General features: G+C 41.6%; 1 protein-coding gene across 15 annotated transcripts in view; it reads right to left on the minus strand.

The window, feature by feature from the left end:
* The window catches only part of MYT1L (myelin transcription factor 1 like), a 532,891-nt gene that overhangs the window by 437,933 nt on the left and 76,337 nt on the right, over positions 1-18,621 (minus strand). The window lies entirely within an intron of this gene.

Consider the following 18,621-nt stretch of genomic DNA (forward strand, 5'->3'; position numbering starts at 1 on the left):
CCCAGCACATCCCAACCCAACCCAGCACATCCCAACCCAACCCAGCACATCCCAACCCAACCCAGCACATCCCAACCCAACCCAGCACATCCCAACCCAACCCAGCACATCCCAACCCAACCCAGTAAATCACACGGCACATTCCAATATCCCCTCAGCCTGCCTCAAAAACTGGTGAAGACTCATTGGTTGTCCTTTCTTCTTCTTCTTTTTTTTTTTTGATGGAGTTTTGCTCTTGTTGCCCAGGCTGGAGTGCAATGGCATGACCTCGGCTCACTGTAACCTCTGCCTCCCGGGTTCAAGCGATTCTCATGCCGCAGTCTCCCGAGTAGCTGGGATTACAGGCATGTGCTACCATGCCCAGCTAATTTATGTATTATTAGTAGAGATGGGGTTTCTCCAAGTTGGTCAGGTTGGTCTTGAACTCCCAACCTCAGGTGATTCACCTGTCTCAGCCTCCCAAAGTGCTGGGATTATAAGTGTGAGCCATCACGCCCAACGTGGTTGTCCTTTCTTTAAATCAGGAAGATGTTTCTGAAGGAGATGCTCATATTTTCCCATCTCACTCTTCCCTTTCTGGATCCCTCTTTGCTCCTCCTCCTCCCTTCCTACCTTCCTTCCCTTCCCACCTCATTCCGTCTGAAGATTTCAACTACCCACAACTAACTGATAACCGGCACTTTTCACACAACCACAGCAACCTGTGAGGAGCATGAATGTGAAACATCTTTACTTTGCACAAGCCAAGTTGAAACCAGGGCGGGAGAAAAGGCCCGTTCCTTCACAGGGAGCACTAACGTCTCCTCACATCACTGTGTTGGTGGTTTGGATAGAGAATGGCAGTATGAGGGATGTGGTTTTGTATCCTGAAGTGCCAAACATCATTCTCTTTCCTAACAAAAAGCAGTTTTTGTAAGTGTTTTAAGTTGCTTAAAATGCATAATTGAATAACTTTCCCCTCATGGCCTCTTTATCCAAAATCCCACAGAATCTCAGTGAGAAGACGCCTCCCTTCAGAATGCCAGGGATGCCTCGCCTAGAGCACTCAGTGGATGGCAGTCCCCTCCACATAAACCACCTAAGTCCCCTAAGCCCCTGGATTGGGAATGTGTCCCTCCTCCAAAGAGGCGGCCAGGCAGCTTAAGTCATTGCTCAGGGTCACGCGGGCTGCATGTCTGTGACTGACAGAGACGGTATCCGCACCTGGGTTCTGCCTCAATGGGCAGCTGGGGTCTCCTGTGAACCCCACAGACAGAGGCAACCTGGGATGGCGGTCACCCGCAACTCCCCTCGCCACACCTTGGTACTTGCATAAGGTAAAGTCAGGTTGTTTAAAGAGTGGGGCACAGGTGGAAACACCACAGGCTTTTACTTTCCACATCTAAGATCCTTCTGACAGAAAGGCACGTTATGAATCCTCCATAATGGAAAGACAAGATCATGACACGTTCAAAGAAGATAACATGTTTTAAGGTTTCTTAGTTGAATATTTTTTAGGATATTGAATTCTCAGATTTTTCTCAGAACCAGAGAACATGGGGTTGGGGGGTGGGGGGCATCTGAATTGCTGTATTAACTTATTGTAAGGAAGGTAAATCAAGGTCATTATCTGCTGTTAGGAAGTCAGTCCTTACTGGGAAACCCATGAGCTGTGTGTCTTTGCGCAAGGTAACCTGCTCTCCAGGCCTCAACTCTTTAATCTAGAAAATGAAGATTTGGGACTAGATCAATAATGTTCCCACTGGATTCCCAGAGAGTGGTTCATTTTCATTTCTGTGGCCACAAAGGAAGCGTGGGGTCACTGGGTGCAGTTTCAGATGTATCTGCAGTGCGAATAAGGCTTTGGTAAATATGCAGTTGGAGAAACAATTCCTCCTTTTACAAAGTGTCTGGAGATTATTGTTTGTCACTTGTTTGAGATCCACTGTGCTGGATGACACCCAAGGAGAGTTGTTCTTCATTGTTTGGGGCACGGGGAATGTTAAGGGCTCAGCACCCACCAGCAGAATCACTGCTGAGAGGTGAAACCTGTGTGCAGTGCATATCTGCGAGATCCTGCATCACCATCTCCGCGTAGGAACTCTGCTACTAAAGCACTCTTAGAGATCGACTTGTGATAAAGATGCTTTATGCAATGCAGTGATTGAAACACGTCTCTACATGTTCCACGGTAAGCAGGAAGTAAACCCTCTTTTACTAAAAGCTGCCCTTTTCCTTAGCAGCCCCCACAGCTCCACACGTCCCAGTCTCTGGGTAGCTGATCTGTTTATCTTGGTCTCTTGTGATATGGAATAGTAGCAGCTGCCAGGTGGGTGGGTAGGGCATTGCCAAGAGCCTGCACAAAAAGTGAGAATTGGTTAAGTGTCAGCTCTCCACATGCCAGCTCCTGGGGGACCCTGACCCAGCCTCCTGGCCACACTGAGCCTGGCTCCTGATCTCTAAAAATGAAGATAATGATAATTCTCACTTAGTCTCTTACTTGATAATGCATATACAAAAGCAATGGCGATTCGAAACTAGCACATGAATGGACACTACCATTTCTAGTTTAGAGCCACCCCCAGCTCCTCACTGTGGCTTTTGCAGCCACCATAACGTAACATAGAATGCCCATCGGAAACATGTCAAATGTATGCATGTGTGCACATGCACAGACAGACAGGGGCAAAGGAAGGAAAAACTGACTCTCAATGAGACCTAAAATTAGTCCACGATAACTTGCCTCATGAACGTTTTTATAGACTGATAATGCTTCCTTCACATTCTCCACTATTGTCACAGAGCACATGGGTGGCAGGTAACACACTTTCAATTTCACATGCAGGGAAATTAGTGAAACAAATTCAAGGAAAGTTAAAGTATTAGAGACATATAAGCAGTTGCTGGTTACTTATAGGTGAGCTATGAGTTCGTTTGAAAGGAATAGCTTCAAACTCTGGAGTCAGGATGGGCAGTGTCCTTCGGGGTTTACACGGGGGATAGGCTCTGTGATGCCATGCCATCAACCTAAGACTGGCTTGATTATATCCATTTCCAAAACCTGCTCTCATCACTGCTGATAGAGTCCAAAAATATTTTCCTCTTTCTCCCCAGTAGGCTGGTTTGGCTCTTCAAAGTACAGCAAACCAATAAAAATAAACAACAGGCAACATCAACAGAAAAGGCAGGTGGGTAATCTGCTAAGTTGATATTTCATGAATGAACTGAGAGGTGAAGTCTCCCAGACAGAGCGGAGAGCTGCTGTGGCGAGCTCTTGATTCTTCTCTCTGCTCCTGGGGTCCCCTTGCATTCATCTCTCTTTTCTCTAAGTTTGTGTTCTTTTTGTGCCATTCTTTCGTCCATTCTTTTTCCTCCTTTGTCTCTATTTCTCCTTGTCTGTTATGCTTTTATTAAATAAAGGGTAGGCCAGGCACAGTGGCTCATGCCCATAATCCCAGCAGTTTTGGAGGCTGAGGTGGGCAGATCAACTGAGGTCAGGAGTTTGAGACCAGCCTGGCCAACATGGTGAAACCCCATCTCTACTAAAAATATAAACAATCAGCCAGGCATGGTGGCGCACACCTCTAATCCCAGCTACCTAAGAGGCAGAGGAGGAGACTCACTTGAACTGGGAGGCGGAGGTAGCAGTGAGCTGAGATCATGCCATTGTGCTCCAGCCTGAGACAAAAGAGTGAAACTTCGTCTCTAAATAAATAAATAAATGGTAAATTTACTATGTGACATATTTCCCAAGTAAAATATTTTATCCTTTACTTTAAAAACTATGGTAATATAGACCAACTAAAAAAAAGAAACGTAAATGATCAAGAAAATATGGGATCCACGGATAACAACATGGCAATAGTGGTCATTTTTAGAGGGAGGGAATTTGGATCCTTTTTTACTCTTTGTTTATTGCTATTTTGAAATAGTACATAATTAAATCTATTTTTTATAGTAACACAAATTAAAATATATGTGTCTAATCCTTTGTCTAAGTCTCTCTAAAGCAAACGAGAAAACGATAATGCAGCTCTTACTTCCATAAGGACTTGACTTATATTATTTGAACGTGACAATTAGCGTTGCTGACATAGCAGTGTCCACGTTTTCCAAATATATCATAGCTTTCTTCACACAAAGGCAGCCCTGAGGTAAAGCACGGTGTCACTCTCCCCACCAGCCCCGCGTGCATCCACGTCAGCAGCCTTAGTTAGAGGCTAAGGAGCATATTTCTATTCCTACCCATCACGGAGTTGGAAAAAGGGTTCCAATTTTAACAACTTAGATATTTAGGTCAAAAGTCATGTTGTTCAGAACCACAATCAGAATAATGCCCTGATTTTCCTTTCACAGATGTGTCCCTGCAATTTGGGGTTTAGCTTGTGAGTGAATGGTAGCTGCCACTTCACGTATTGGGGATAGACAGAGGGAAAAATAAAGACAAAAAAGTATCATGCTGCAATATGTGAGCCCCTTTTATTTATTCTTGATATTGGATGCTGTAATGCTACCAAGAATTTTTTTTTTGAATTTCTGAATTTTGTGTGTTAGTGAATGTGTTAATAAAGCAACAAGCTCATAGGTGCTATAACCGCACACTTCCTGCTATATCCAATGCATTAAAAATGCGTGCTCTTAAAAGGGAGTTTTAAATGTATATTGGTTTCTTGTAAAATACATCTTTTTTTGTGTGTGTGTGATGCATCCACCAGAAAGCAGAAATAATCAGAAAAGAGGGAAGAACAGGAACGCAACGGAGAAGCCCCATGAAGTGAATTTGCCTTTCTCGTTTCTATGACCCCCGCATGGCACACGCTCCTCTCTCCTCAGTTCTCCAGCGCTGCTCGGAGCTGCCTGTCCACACACTGCTTTATGAAGCCAGGAACTCGCTGGGGCCCTGCAGAAAACTCAGCTGGGAGGCCACATGTTGCACTCCAGCCACGTTGCTTTTATTTATAGGAACACCTAAGACTCATATGGTAGCATACACAGGAATCCAAATGCGTTTCTTTCTTATATTTTTGTTTGTTTTTTGGTTTTGGATTTTGGTGGGATGGGAGCTGCAAGCAAGATATATATATATATATGTATGTATATATATGTATGTATATACACATATGTATGTGTGTGTGTATGTGGTCTGTGTTTCACACACACACACACACACACACATATATATAGTACTATATCCAACCTTGCATTTAGTGAAGTGCTCAATATACATTGATAGGTTGATTTAAGGAAAAAAGAATAAAAGAGGAAAAGGAAGAGAAAAGGAGGAGGAGGAGGAAGGCAGGCAGGAAGGAGGAAAAACAGAGAGGAAAAGAAAAAGAAAAAATGTCAGAAGTATGAGCTTTGTTCGCTTAAGTAACTGGAAGATCAGAGTTCATTATTAGGAAGCTGAAAAGGTAAAACCTTCCTAAAAATGAGTCCATGAGCACAGAGACCAGATCCTTCTTTTTTCCTCTGCCAATCTCTGCAAAGGAGCGCAGGCCCAGTAAACATCTCCCAAATGGAAAATGAGGAAAACAAACATGAGACTTGATCCAATATTATTAATTTTGCTAGAATGTAACTGAGTGATGGTTAACACCACTTAAAGCACATTTCAGGGGCTTAGTATAAACTATAAATTTTCACCATATATTATGAAAAGAACTTGTTGCTTTAGCTAGAAGAAAATGTCCCGCCCTGAGTCTTTTCTCCTTCATCTTTTACTCAGAATTCAGTCTCATGAAGACAATGCCTGGCACATAAGAGAGGCTCTATCAACAAACATTGCAAACATAAATGTAGTCTTCCACTCATCCATTCAGCTGCCATTTATCAAGCACTGGTCGCTTGGAACACTGTGGGCATTTCAGAAAGAAGCAGGCAGGGTCCCCAATCCCATGAGACTGTGTATGCCTCATAAGGTGCGATAGCTGTCACCCAGGAGGAAGGCCCATTTCAAGAAGCATTATCAGGGCCACAAATAGTTTTTGGTCTAGTGAGTGGGCATACACCTAAATCACAATATGAAGTCGAGTATGGCAAAGGAGAATTTATGGCAGAAAATCCTGAGGAAATGAAGTACATTCCCCTACACAAGATGTGCCCAAGTTTTAGCAACAAACAAGATGGAAACAAGAGAGACCAGCTCTCTAGGAAGGGTGCAGGGTTCAGGAAGGTGCCTGTGGAATAGGAGGATGGATGGCTGTCTGCTGACCAAGGGGCAACGTCAATGGGAGCAGGGGAGAATGAAGGAAGGGCCCCAGGTGGAGAGAAGTACCAAGGGAGAGGCTGCCCTGAAGTTGGAAAACCAAAGGAAAAATCAGAAGTGTTGAAGTTGAGGAATTGAAATTGTCTTAAGTAAAAATACACTTTATTACAGTTTCCTAAACAACAAGTTAAAATCAAGGTTTGGACAGGCGTGTCCTATTTTAAAAGCCCTAAGAAAGTTTACCATTCAAAGATATTCTTGGTGAGTTCTTTTGCAAAGAGAACAAAATAATTTATGTAAAATAAATAATCTTCTATACAAACTTATCTCTCAAGGTTTACTTACATCGGACTATACCTTTACTTGGCATCTCCCTTAATTAGGACAGTGGGATTTAAGGTCCCCCAACAAAACAGGGGCACAAACTAACAGACTTCATAATCTTTTAAGCCAGTTGTGAAGAAGTATCATGCCAAATCACAAACTTCCATGGTACCTAGTTGTGTATAATGTAGAACAGAGCAGACTTTTGACCTTGCATGTGGCAGGCCTTAATAAATACCAGGGGCCCTGCAGAAAAGTAGCTGGGAAGCCACATGTTGCACTCAATCCACACTGCTTTTATTTATAGAAACACATAAGACTCATATGGTAGCACACGCAGGAATCCAAATGAGTGTCTGTCTCATATTTTTGTCTTTTGTTTTTGGATTCTGGTGGGAGCTGCGAGCAAAGTAGTGGAGTCACTTTTGGCATCTGATTGTTAGATGACACATTTCAGTATATGAAGCAACAAGGAGGCTCGAAGTTAGCTTCCAGTGGAAAGAGGCTCGCATCATTGAAAAATGTTCACCCTAATTGGCAACCTTGTTGGCAGCCATTCCAGCAGAAAGACCACATGCAGGATTGGCAGCGCACACTGACAGGAAAGTTTTTGAATGACTAAATTCCAGACACATCCAAAAGGCAATTAAATACAAATTCCATAATAAAATACTCACACAATCCTGGAGACCATCATTCCAAATACGTTTCTATTTCGATCATGCATGTTCAGTCCCACAGGAAAATACTCAAACTTATCAAAAGCTTTTTACATATCAAAGTACACACACCTGCTTTTATGAAAAGTCACAATCTGGGAAAACGCTGACCGGTCTTTGTTGCTCCCCAGTCTTTGTTGGAAAAGGGTAGTTTTCCCAAAGACCACTCAATGTGGGTTTTTGTTTGTGTCCATTTGCAAAATTAAACAGTAAACTTTTGTAAGATTCTTGGTTGATGGACTTACGAGAAGGGAAAAATAATAATCTCATAAATAAAAGATAAAAGTGTGCCTCCCACAGTGCTTTATGGTATGTAAAATACTTCTGACCAATTATCTTAGTTTATTCTCACAACATTCTGCACAGTGGACAGGGCACATAATATCCCCATATTCTAAATGAGGAAGTTGAGTCTTGAAGACTGAACATCCCAAGTTTCAGATATTGGTGATGAGGCTGGAAGTCCCTGGGAGGAGAAGCTTGCACCAGCTCAGGGTAAGCTGAACTATCAGAAATGAGAGGCCTGTTCAGACTGCAGGCCCCAGGAACAGAGCCAGCTCAGAGGGCAGGTGTGGGGAAGAGGGGAAATGGTGGCAGAAATACAGACTGACTTGATAAGATGTGGCCTTCGGCAAGACATGATACTTCCATAGGGTGACTGAATGGGCTGCCCTGCAGCCTGCCTGCTCCAGCCAGCAGTCCAGGTTCTCCCTGCAAACTGATGGCTAGAGATTCTTCTAGCTCTCTAGCCAGCCACATCACCTGGGAGAGCTGAGATGGCTACCGTATTATTTTGAGGTCCTTATTAGAATAAAGATATGGAGAAAAGTGGCCGGGCACGGTGGCTCACGCTTGTAATCCCAGCACTTTGGGAGACCGAGGCGGGTGGATCACGAGATCAAGAGATCGAGACCATGGTGAAACCCCGTCTCTACTAAAAAAATAAAATAAAATAAAAAAATTAGCCGGGCGTGGTGGCGGGCGCCTGTAGTCCCAGCTACTCAGAGAGGCTGAGGCAGGAGAATGGCGTGAACCCGGGAGGCGGAGCTTGCAGTGAGCCGAGATCGCGCCACTGCACTCCAGCCTGGGCGACAGAGCGAAAAAACATGAAAAAAAAAAAAAAAAAAAAAGATATGGAGAAAAGCTATTTTCCCTTTAGAAGCTATGTGCAACATTGTATCCTGTTGTATACTCTAAATGATACGAAGCACACTCAACAGGAATGGACAATCGGTGTCTAGCACACCACCTGCATGCTCAGATTAACAACACAGCAAACTCGTATTACACTTTGAGAACAGCTCCCCAGTGTACAGATTATGTAACCAAGGCTAACTATTGCACCAAGAGTGATTTTTTAAAATAGGCACAGGGGATGAAAAAATAATCTTGAAAAACAGAGAAAAGATTGGAAGTATGGATTGGAATTATGGGGGAGGATGATTAATGACCTTCAGCAGGCTCCATCACCTATGTCAAAGCATGCACTGGGCTGACTAAGAGTGGATGGTGCTGAGCCCTGTAGAGTCCTGGAGAAGGAGGTAGACCATCCTGAGCTCTAGGCCTACTCCAAGACATGAGCTTGGGGACTCCTTGAGCCTTGTGTTTCTTTCTTCAGTAGAAGAAAAGACTAGATAAGTTAATCATGCTTTGAGGCTTGGCAACATTTAAACCAGGAATTCAGCAGCTGGTTTATATTTTAATGCTACTTCTACAATTCATTCAAAGTGTAATGAGAAAGAAGAAAGCAAGCTAGCAGAGAGGTGACAGTGACAATCACTTAGTAGGTTCTGTGAAGTACACTAGCAGCCCTCAGGAATGGAGGCTCAAGGAGTTCCCAAGCTCGTGTCTTGGAGTAGGCCTAGAGCTCAGGATGGTCTACCTCCTTCTCCAGGACTCTACAGGGCTCAGCACCATCCACTCTCAGTCGGCCCAGTGCATGCTTTGACATAGGCAATGGAGCCTGCTGAAGGTCGTTAACCATCCTCCTCCATAATTCCAATCCGTTCTTCCAATCTTTTCTCTGTTTTTCAAGTCAGAGAGGGATTTGGAGATGCTGGGCTGCTGGCTGTGAACATGGAGGCTGGGGCTAGGAGGTGAAGCACACGGGTGGCCTCTGGAAGCTATAAGGCAAGGACAGGGATTCTCCCCTGGAGCCTCCCACAGAAATGCAGCCCTGCCAGCTTTGATCTGAGCACAGTGAGACCCATTTTAAACTTCTGCCTAGAGAACTTTAAGACAACAAATTTGCATTATTTCAACCACTGTGTTTGTGGGAATTTGTTGCAATGGCCAACAGGAAACTAATACAGGCTTGCTGACTGCCCTAGTTCAGCCTCCTCCACCTGAGGCACCTGGTATGTTTTCCGGCAACTGCAGTACTGAAAGAGAGCTAGCAGAGAGGTGACAATGACAGTCATTTAGTAGGTTCTGTGAAATACACTAGCAGCCCCCAGGAATGGAGAGCTTCACCTGCCACAAAAGAGTCAGGTATTTCTGGGTCTTCAGTGCTTTTCACCTGAAGAAGTTCCTCATGTCGCATATTTATGCTTCAGACTTTTTCCTGCTACCTTTTTAATAGGTAGCTGGGGCTAGGATGGGGAGACAGTGTGGCTGAAATGAGCTGTGTGTGCAGCAATGGAACACCATGAGATGGGTACTGAATAGACCTTTTATAAACCTCAAAAGGGAAGAAGAAAGAAAGCTCATCACCATGAGACAGGGGTCCCTGTACCTGTGAGGGGGCCTTTTCTTGTCCTGCCTTCAGATAGCGCTGGTGTTAACGAAATCAAAGCAACAGAGACTTATTGAGTGCCTACTGTGCATGAGCGATTGTGCTGTTATTTTTATACACAAGGTAATTCACAAGGCATAAGTAAAAATCATCCAGAAGAAGGCATGCGATTCTGTGTGGGATAGGGCTAGAGGGACTTTAAAAAATTGTAATCCTTGATTTACATCTGGAGATGAGTGCTAATTAATTTCATTGATCACTTATTGGGAGCCAAAGTATCTTAGCTTTTGCCAATTAAATTACACCTCAAGTTTATGAACATGTTCAATGCTTTTTAAGAACATGGGGTGAGAAGCCTAGCATGTAGTCCACAGAGCATGGAGGCTGAGTGTCGAACTCACTGGTGAGCACTGTTGTGACTTGGACAATTCCGTAGACTTCATAATGACAATGTAATTGGGTGGTATGACCTTTGGAAAAAATCAGTCTGTCAGGAGTAAGTTCCTACTTATAAATAATGGCAATGAATGGAAATGGATTAAACTCTCCAATCAAAAGATAGAGAGTGGCTGAATGGATGGAAAAACAAGACCCAATGATCTGTTCCCTACAAGAAACTTTACCTATAACGATAAATAGAGAGTGAAAATAAAGGGATAAAAAATGATATTTCATTCAATGGAAATGAAAAAAAGCAGGAGCAGCTACACTTATGTTAGACAAAATATATTTCAAGACAAAAACTGTAAGAGACAAAAAAGATCATTATGTAATGATAAAGGGGTCAATTCGGCAAGATGATATAAGAATTGCATATATATATATATGCTCCCAACACTGGAGTATCCAGATATATAAAGCAAATATTATTAGAGCGAAAGAGACAGATAGACCTCAGTGCAACAATAGCTGGAGACTTCAACACCCCACTTTTAGCACTGGACAGATCTCCCAGGCCGAAAATTAACAAAGCAACATTTGATTTAATCTGTATTATAGAACAAAATGGACATAATAGATATTTAAAGAACATTGAATGGCTACAGAATACACATTATTTTCTTCAGCACATGGATCATTCTCAAGGACAGATCATATGTTAGGTCAAAAAACAAGTCTTAAAACATTCAAAAAATTGAAATAATATCAAGCATCTTCTCTGATCACAATGGAATAAAACTAGAAATTATTAACATGAATAATTTTAGAATTTCCATGAATTTTACAAATACATTGAAATTAAACAGCATGTTCCTGAATGTCCAGTGAGTCAGTAAAGAAATTAAGAAGAAAATTGGAAACTTTCTTGAAACAAATGATAATGGAAACACAACATACCGAAACCTATGGAATACAGTGAAAGCAGTACTACGAGGGAAATTTGCAGCTGTAAGTACCTACATCGAAAAAGAAGAAAAACTTCAACTAAATAACCAATAATGCATCTTAAAGAACTAACAAAGCAACAGCAAACAAACCCAAAATTTAGAAGAAAATAAATAATAAAGATAAAAGCAGAAATATATGAATTTGAAATGAATAAAACAATACAAAAGATCAATGAAACTTTTTTTAAAAGGTAAACAAAACTGACAACCCTTTAGCCAGATTAAGCAAAAAAGAGAGAAGACCCAAATAAATTTAAAAAAAAAGGAATGAAAAAGGAGTTATTACAACTTATATCACATATATTCAAAGCATCATTAATGGCTACTATGAGCAACTATATACCAATAAATTGGAAAATCTAGAAGTTGATAAATTCCTAGACACACGCAACCTACCAAGATTGAACCATGAAGAAATAAAAAACCTAAACAGACCCATAACAAGTAATGAGATCAAAGCCGTAGTAAAAAGTCTAGTAAAGAAAACCCAGGACCCAATGGCTTCACTGCTGAATTCTACCAAGCATTTAAAGAAGAACCAAAACCAATCCTATTCAAATTGTTTGAAAAAATAGAGGAAAAGGGAATACTTCCAAACTCCTTCTATGAGGCCAGTATTACCCTGACAACACCACCAAAGACACATCAACTAAAGAAAAATACAGGCCAATATGTCTGATAAATATTGATGCAAAAAATCCTCAACAAAATATTAGCACACTGAATTCAACAATACATTTAGAAGATCATTCATTATGACCAAGCAAAATTTATCCCAGGATTGCAAGGATGGTTCAACATTTACAAATCAATCAGTGTCATACACGATAGCCATAGAATGAAGGACAAAAACCATGTAATCATTTCAACTGATGCTAAAAAAGCAGGTGATAAAGTTCAACATTGCTTTATGATAAAATCCCTCAAAAAACTGGGTATAGAAATAACATACTCAACATAAGAAAAGCCATATATGACAGACTCACAGCTAGTATCATACTGAGTGAAATGCCAAAGACTTTTCTCTTAGATCTGAACATGACAAAGATGCCCACTGTTACTGTTGTTACTCAAGATAGTACTGAAAGTCCCAGCCACAGCAACCAGACAAGAGGAAGATATAAAGGGCTTTCAAATGGGAAAGGAAGAAGTAGAGTAATTCTTGTTTGCAGATGATATGATCTTATATTTGGGAAAAAACTAAAGATTACACCAAAAAATGATTAGAACTAATAAATTCAGTAAAGTTGCAGGATACAAAATTAACATACACAAATAAGTTGCATTTTTATATGTCAATGCTAAACAATCCAAAAAAAAAAGAAAGAAAAGTAATCCCACTTACTATAGCCACAAATAAAAATAAATACCTAGGAATTAACCAAACCAAAGAAGTGAAATATCTCTACAATGAAGACCATGAAATAGTAATGAAATAAACTGAAGAAGAAACAAAAAAATAAAAAGACATTCAATGTTCATGAACTGGAAGAATCAATATTGTTATAATGTTGATGCTACCCAAAGCAATCTACAGATTCAATGCAATCTCTATTAAAATATCAATGACATTCTTCACCAAAATAGAAAAAAAATCAAATAAAAATGAATTAAAGGCTTAAATGTAAGACCTCAAACTACGAAACCACCACAGGAAAACATTGGATAAACTCTCCAGGACATTGATCTGGGCAGATTTCTTGAGTAATATCCCATAAGCACAAGCAACCAAAGCAAAAATGGACAAATGGAATCACATCAAGTAAAAAAGCTTCTTCACAGCAAAGGAAACAATCAACAAAGTGAAGAGACAACCTACAGAAAGGGAGAAAATATTTGCAAACTACCCACCTGACAAGGGAGCAATAACCAGAAGATATATAAAGCTCAAACAACTTTATTAAAAAATCTAATAATTTGATTAAAAAATGGGCAAAAGATTTAATAGACATTTCTTGAAAGAAGACAAACAAATATCAAACAGGCATATGAAAAGGTGTTCAACGTTACTGATTATCAGAGAAATGCAAATCAAAACTACAATCAGATATCATCTCACCCCACTTACAATGGCTTCTATCCAAAAGACAGGCAATAACAAATGCTGGATAGAATGTTGAGAAAAGGGAACCCTTATATACGCTTAGTGGAAATGTAAATTAGTACAACCACTATAGAGAACAGTTTGAAAGTTTCTCAAAAAACTAAAAATAGAGCTACCATAAAATTCAGCAATCCCATTGCTAGTTATACACTTAAAGGAAATCAGGTAATTGAAGAGATCTCTGCACTCCCGTATTTGTTGAAGCTCTGTTCACAGCGGCCAATGTTTAAAGTAACCTAAGTGTCCATCAACAGATGAATGGATAAAAAAATGTGGTGCATATACACAATGCGGTATTATTCAGCCATAAAAAATGAGATTCTGCCATTTGCAACAAAATGGATGGAACTGGAAATTATTATGTTAAGAGCAATAAGCCAGGCACAGAAAGACAAACATTACATATTCTCACTTATTTGTCAGATCTAAGAATCAAAACAATTGAACTCATGAAGACAGAAAATAGAAGGAATGTTACCAGAGGCTGGGAGAGTAGTAAGCGGCCAGGCGGGGAAGTGGGGATGGTGAAAGGATACAAGAAAAAAAAAAACAAAAAACAAATAAGGCCTAGTACTTGATAGCACAACAAGGAGACTATAGTCAATAATAATTTAATTGTACACTATAGTTGGATTGTAACACAAAGAATGCTTGAGGGGATGGATACCCAATTCTCCATGATGTGATTACTACACACTGCATGCCTGTACCAAAATATCTCTTGTACATCATAAATATATATACCTACCATGTACCCACAAGAACTAAAAAGGAAATAAAAAAAAGAAAAATTCAGTCAGCCTAATCTACCCACTGTATGTATTCTAGTTATTCTCTTTAAAGATCCTACTCTTTAAATATCTAAAGAAAAACATTAATTATAGCATGATTTATAATTAAAAAATGTTTAAAATTAGAAAATGTTAAATACATTATGATCAGTTCTGCAAGCAAAATATTTTGCTGACTTAATGTTTACCTGGAACTTTTATGGCATGAAAAATGTTCATAATGTAAGGTGAAGTATCAAATCTTATTAAATGTTAATGTATATGATAAAAGCTATTACCTCTAATCGTGGAATTAGATCATTCTGTCCTTCAGGATACATTTTTAAGGCACATATCCTGAATCCTCATTTACAGGTACATTGTGCAATTAGAGGTGATTTATTTTTCTCTTATAATTTTCTTTACTTTCTTTAATTTGCTTACAATGAGCCTATATTCCTTTTATTATTAGTAAGATAACAAGATAAACTACTGTATAATGACCTAGACGTGGAGATACGTCCGCTGCAGCTCACGCTTCACTCTCCTGCCCTTGCAAGTGGTATCACTCCACCAGCTCATTCAGAGTTTCCGCTCATGAATGCCATCACCAATGCTGTCTGCCCACACCACGCTTCCAGCTTGCAAGTAGTATCACTCCACCAGCTCTTTCAGGGTTTCCGCCCATGAATGCCATCACCAATGCTGTCTGCCCACACCACGTTTCCAGCTGCAGAAGCCTGGCATGACGGGACTGTACCCCCCACCTCCTGCCCCACTCCAGCTGACTTGTACCCTCACACCCTGTTTTTATGAAGCACTTTTATTACAAGGAATGCACCCAGTAGGCACCTGGACATTGAGGAAGTACATAAGCCAGCAAACCAAGTGCACTGTGTTTATTAACGCCAGGTAAATTCAGTTTTCACTAGGTTATTCCAAGCTACTAGTTGACAATCGATGCAAAGACAATAGATCTATTATAGGATCTGAAAGCTCTAATATACCCGTTTTCAAAAATGCCTTATTCTCACAGAAAATTTAACCATGACTAATACAAGAGCATCATTTGAGCATCTAATAAGGGCCAGGTTCAATATGGGAAAAGAAAAAAAAAAGGAAGGAAGGAAGGGGAGGGAGGAAGGAAGAAGGGAAGGAGAAAGAAAGAAAGAAGAAAGGAAGAGAAAAGAAAATAAAAGAAAAGAGAAAAGAAAAGAAAGGGAATGGCAAGGCAAGGCAGGCAATGGGGAACACAGCAGGCATCTAAAAAATATAAAAGATGAAATGAGATTTACCTGAAGTTACCTAAATTTTGGCCAGGGGAAAACGTAAACTAAAATTCAGCTGTCCTTGTTACCAAATTCTCCATTCCTCCTTTCAAGGGTTCCAGTGGTGGAGAGAAGACAGGCTTTCTCTGCTGCCCTGTCTCAGCCAACTTTCCTGGCTTCTTTCTCAAGGAGGGTGTCCAAATGATCTGACCCAAGCTCCTCTCTCCTATCCTGCCTCCGCTTACCTCTGTTGGTCCCGACTGTCCTTTTAACTTTAAAATTCCCCCTGAATACCAGCCCATGTTTCAGGTTCCAGGCTAAGATTCAGCCCTCCCATGTCCTCTTTCTGAATCCAGGACCCCTCTCGGGATCTCAGCTCCAGCCCTGGTCTGTGTCTGGGCATGAGTCCACACTGCCCGCCACAAGCTGTTCTTCCTATTGACCTGCAGGGATGGACGCTGGCTCCTCCATTCTACAATCCAGGAGGGACTCAGAGATGGCTCCCCAGAGGGATCAGTGCAGAAACAGCTTTTGCATACAGCAGAATTCTTATTTTAATTCTATAACAGATTTCTAAATTTTTGAATATAAAAGCAATTATAACACCACAGGTGTGTTGCTCGTAGATGGGCGGGGTGTTGAAGGGGGAAGACAGCAGCAGGGAGGGCCCCGGCATGCAAAGCTCCCCTGTCCCCACCATCAAAGACCACATCTCCAAGGCTAAAGGAAAGAAGCCATCATCTTCTTCATCTGTCCTCACCTCCCCCATGAAAAGCATCCCTGGGTGTGCTCAGTGGGGCGCTATAGGTCTTCTAAAATGCCTTCCCCTCTTTCTTCCCACCTCTATGTGAATTTTTCTAGAACATTCTGGGGCCTATAACTTTGTAAACAAGATCATTCTCTCCTTCAGGACACCTTTTTAGGGCACGTATCCTGAATCCTCATTTACATCTACAGTCAAGGAAGTAAAAATTTAAAAAAAAACAACCCAAAATTTCTATCCCTCACTTGAAAGCCTTTATTTTCGGTTAAGATCTTAGGCAACTTTTTCTGCAAAATTTTAGAGTCAATCAAAGAGAAGAATATATAAAAATAATGTGGCTTTTGCTATTGTGGCACCTTTGAAAAAGAAAAAAAGAATTAAAAAAAAAAAGAAAAAGAGAAAGAAACATCATTGCTCACCAGAACACCTGTGAGCCAGAGCAGGCTCCACTGTCCAGCCTGGTCTCCGTTCCAGCTGCAGCTTTTGCTACCCCCCTCCCAGGAGCCTCCCTTCTCTGGGAACAGGGCTCGCTGGCTTCCACACAATGACTTCGCCTTGAAGGTGCTGAGGAGAGCGTTAGGCGCTTTCTCTACTCTTCCACCTTTGGCTGAGTCAGCATATGAAATTTCTGGATAATAGTCCACACAGAGCATTGCTCAGCGGGAAATCTTGGTAATGGCGTGGCCCAGTCACCGACTGACAATGTCTTCACTTCTAATGCTCTATAGTGGGAAGGGGGATGCAGTTAAAAGGAAGGATTGGGGCCGGGCGCGGTGGCTCACGCTTGTAATCCCAGCACTTTGGGAGGCCGAGGCGGGCGGATCAGGAGGTCAGGAGATCGAGACCACGGTGAAACCCTGTCTCTACTAAAAATACAAAAAATTAGCCGGGCGTGGTGGCGGGCGCCTGTAGTCCCAGCTACTCGGAGAGGCTGAGGCAGGAGAATGGCATGAACCCGGGAGGCGGAGCTTGCAGAGCCGAGATTGCGCCACTGCACTCCAGCCTGGGCGACAGAGCGAGACTCCGTCTCAAAAAAAAAAAAAAAAAAAAAAGGAAGGATTGGGAATGTGTCTGTAAAAACAAGTGCCAAGAAGGGCATGCAAAGTAAAACACAGGATCACAGAAGAGAAATGCACCAAGGAGGCTGAGAGCTGAGAAGAGAAAGAACTCCCAGTTCATGCGCAGGAAGCAGGGCAGGAGAGCAAGCCGGAAACAAGAAGAGGGGCAGGAGGGCAAGTCGGAAACAGGAAGCGGGGCAGGAGGGCAAGTCGGAAACAGGAAGAGGGGCAGGAGGGCAAGTCGGAAACAGGAAGAGGGGCACGAGATCAAGTCGGAAACAGGAAGCGGGGCAGGAGGGCAAGTCGGAATTTCCTGGAAACCATCATTCCAGCCACTGCCACTCTCCTAATGTCTGCCTTCAGCGAGACTGTGAATTAACTTTCATCTTAAGCTTATTTAAAACATGTTTTAGATGAAAAGATTACATAGTCTGGGAAAAATGCTCCAAAATATGCATAAAGACACACATATATGCACCCCCAGCACACTATGTATAAAAAATAACTAAAACCGAAGGCTCCCTGTGATAAGTATGAAAGGAACGTTGTGCACCGTGGCCGTGGCTTTACTCACAGAATTCTGCACTGTGCATTGTGTGTATCCCAAATAGTATATGGTACCTTTTGCAGATTTGCAACATATAAGGTTTTGCATAAGAGTTTGCATATATTTGTCCAATGTCCATATAACTAAGCAAATAATCTACTTTTATATGAGATTCAATTAATGCCATTCATGGGGAAAATCTTCAACAATGACTGCAGATCAGACCCGGATTCGGGCTTTAGAGTCTAACTCCATCAATTCCTGGAGAAGGAAGCAGAGGCCCTGGGAGGGGAGCAACTCATTCAGCAACTACAGGATCTCTGGGAGGCCTCGGGGCTGGGCTGCACCTCAGGAGACTGTGATGGGACATTGATGTGGGCATTTTCCAGAGGCGCCAGGGCTGCTGAGAGAAGGGACTCTGGAGCCACGTTGCCGTGGTGCCCTCCATGCCCCCATTTCCTTATCTGCACAATGGTTGTTGTGAAGATTAGACAGATTCATACATGTACGTTTCTTAGAGCACTGGCTACCACATAGATCAATAAATCTTAGCTATTATTAGTACTTAATATTTTGTTTTAAACACCTTGAAAAAGCCATATAGATACAGAATGGCAAAGTTACACAGAAAGATGCGAAACGTTCACTTTTTTCTAATGAAAGTGCTTATTGTCATCTCCTCTTTCCATTTTTACTTAATTGAACTTTAATCTTCACCACAAGAATCACAGCTTGCCCTTCTGATGGAGAAAATTGTCCTCC

Source organism: Hylobates moloch, unplaced genomic scaffold, assembly GCF_009828535.3.
Source record: "Hylobates moloch isolate HMO894 unplaced genomic scaffold, HMol_V3 SCAFFOLD_13, whole genome shotgun sequence".
NCBI classification, from domain to species: Eukaryota; Metazoa; Chordata; class Mammalia; order Primates; family Hylobatidae; genus Hylobates; species Hylobates moloch.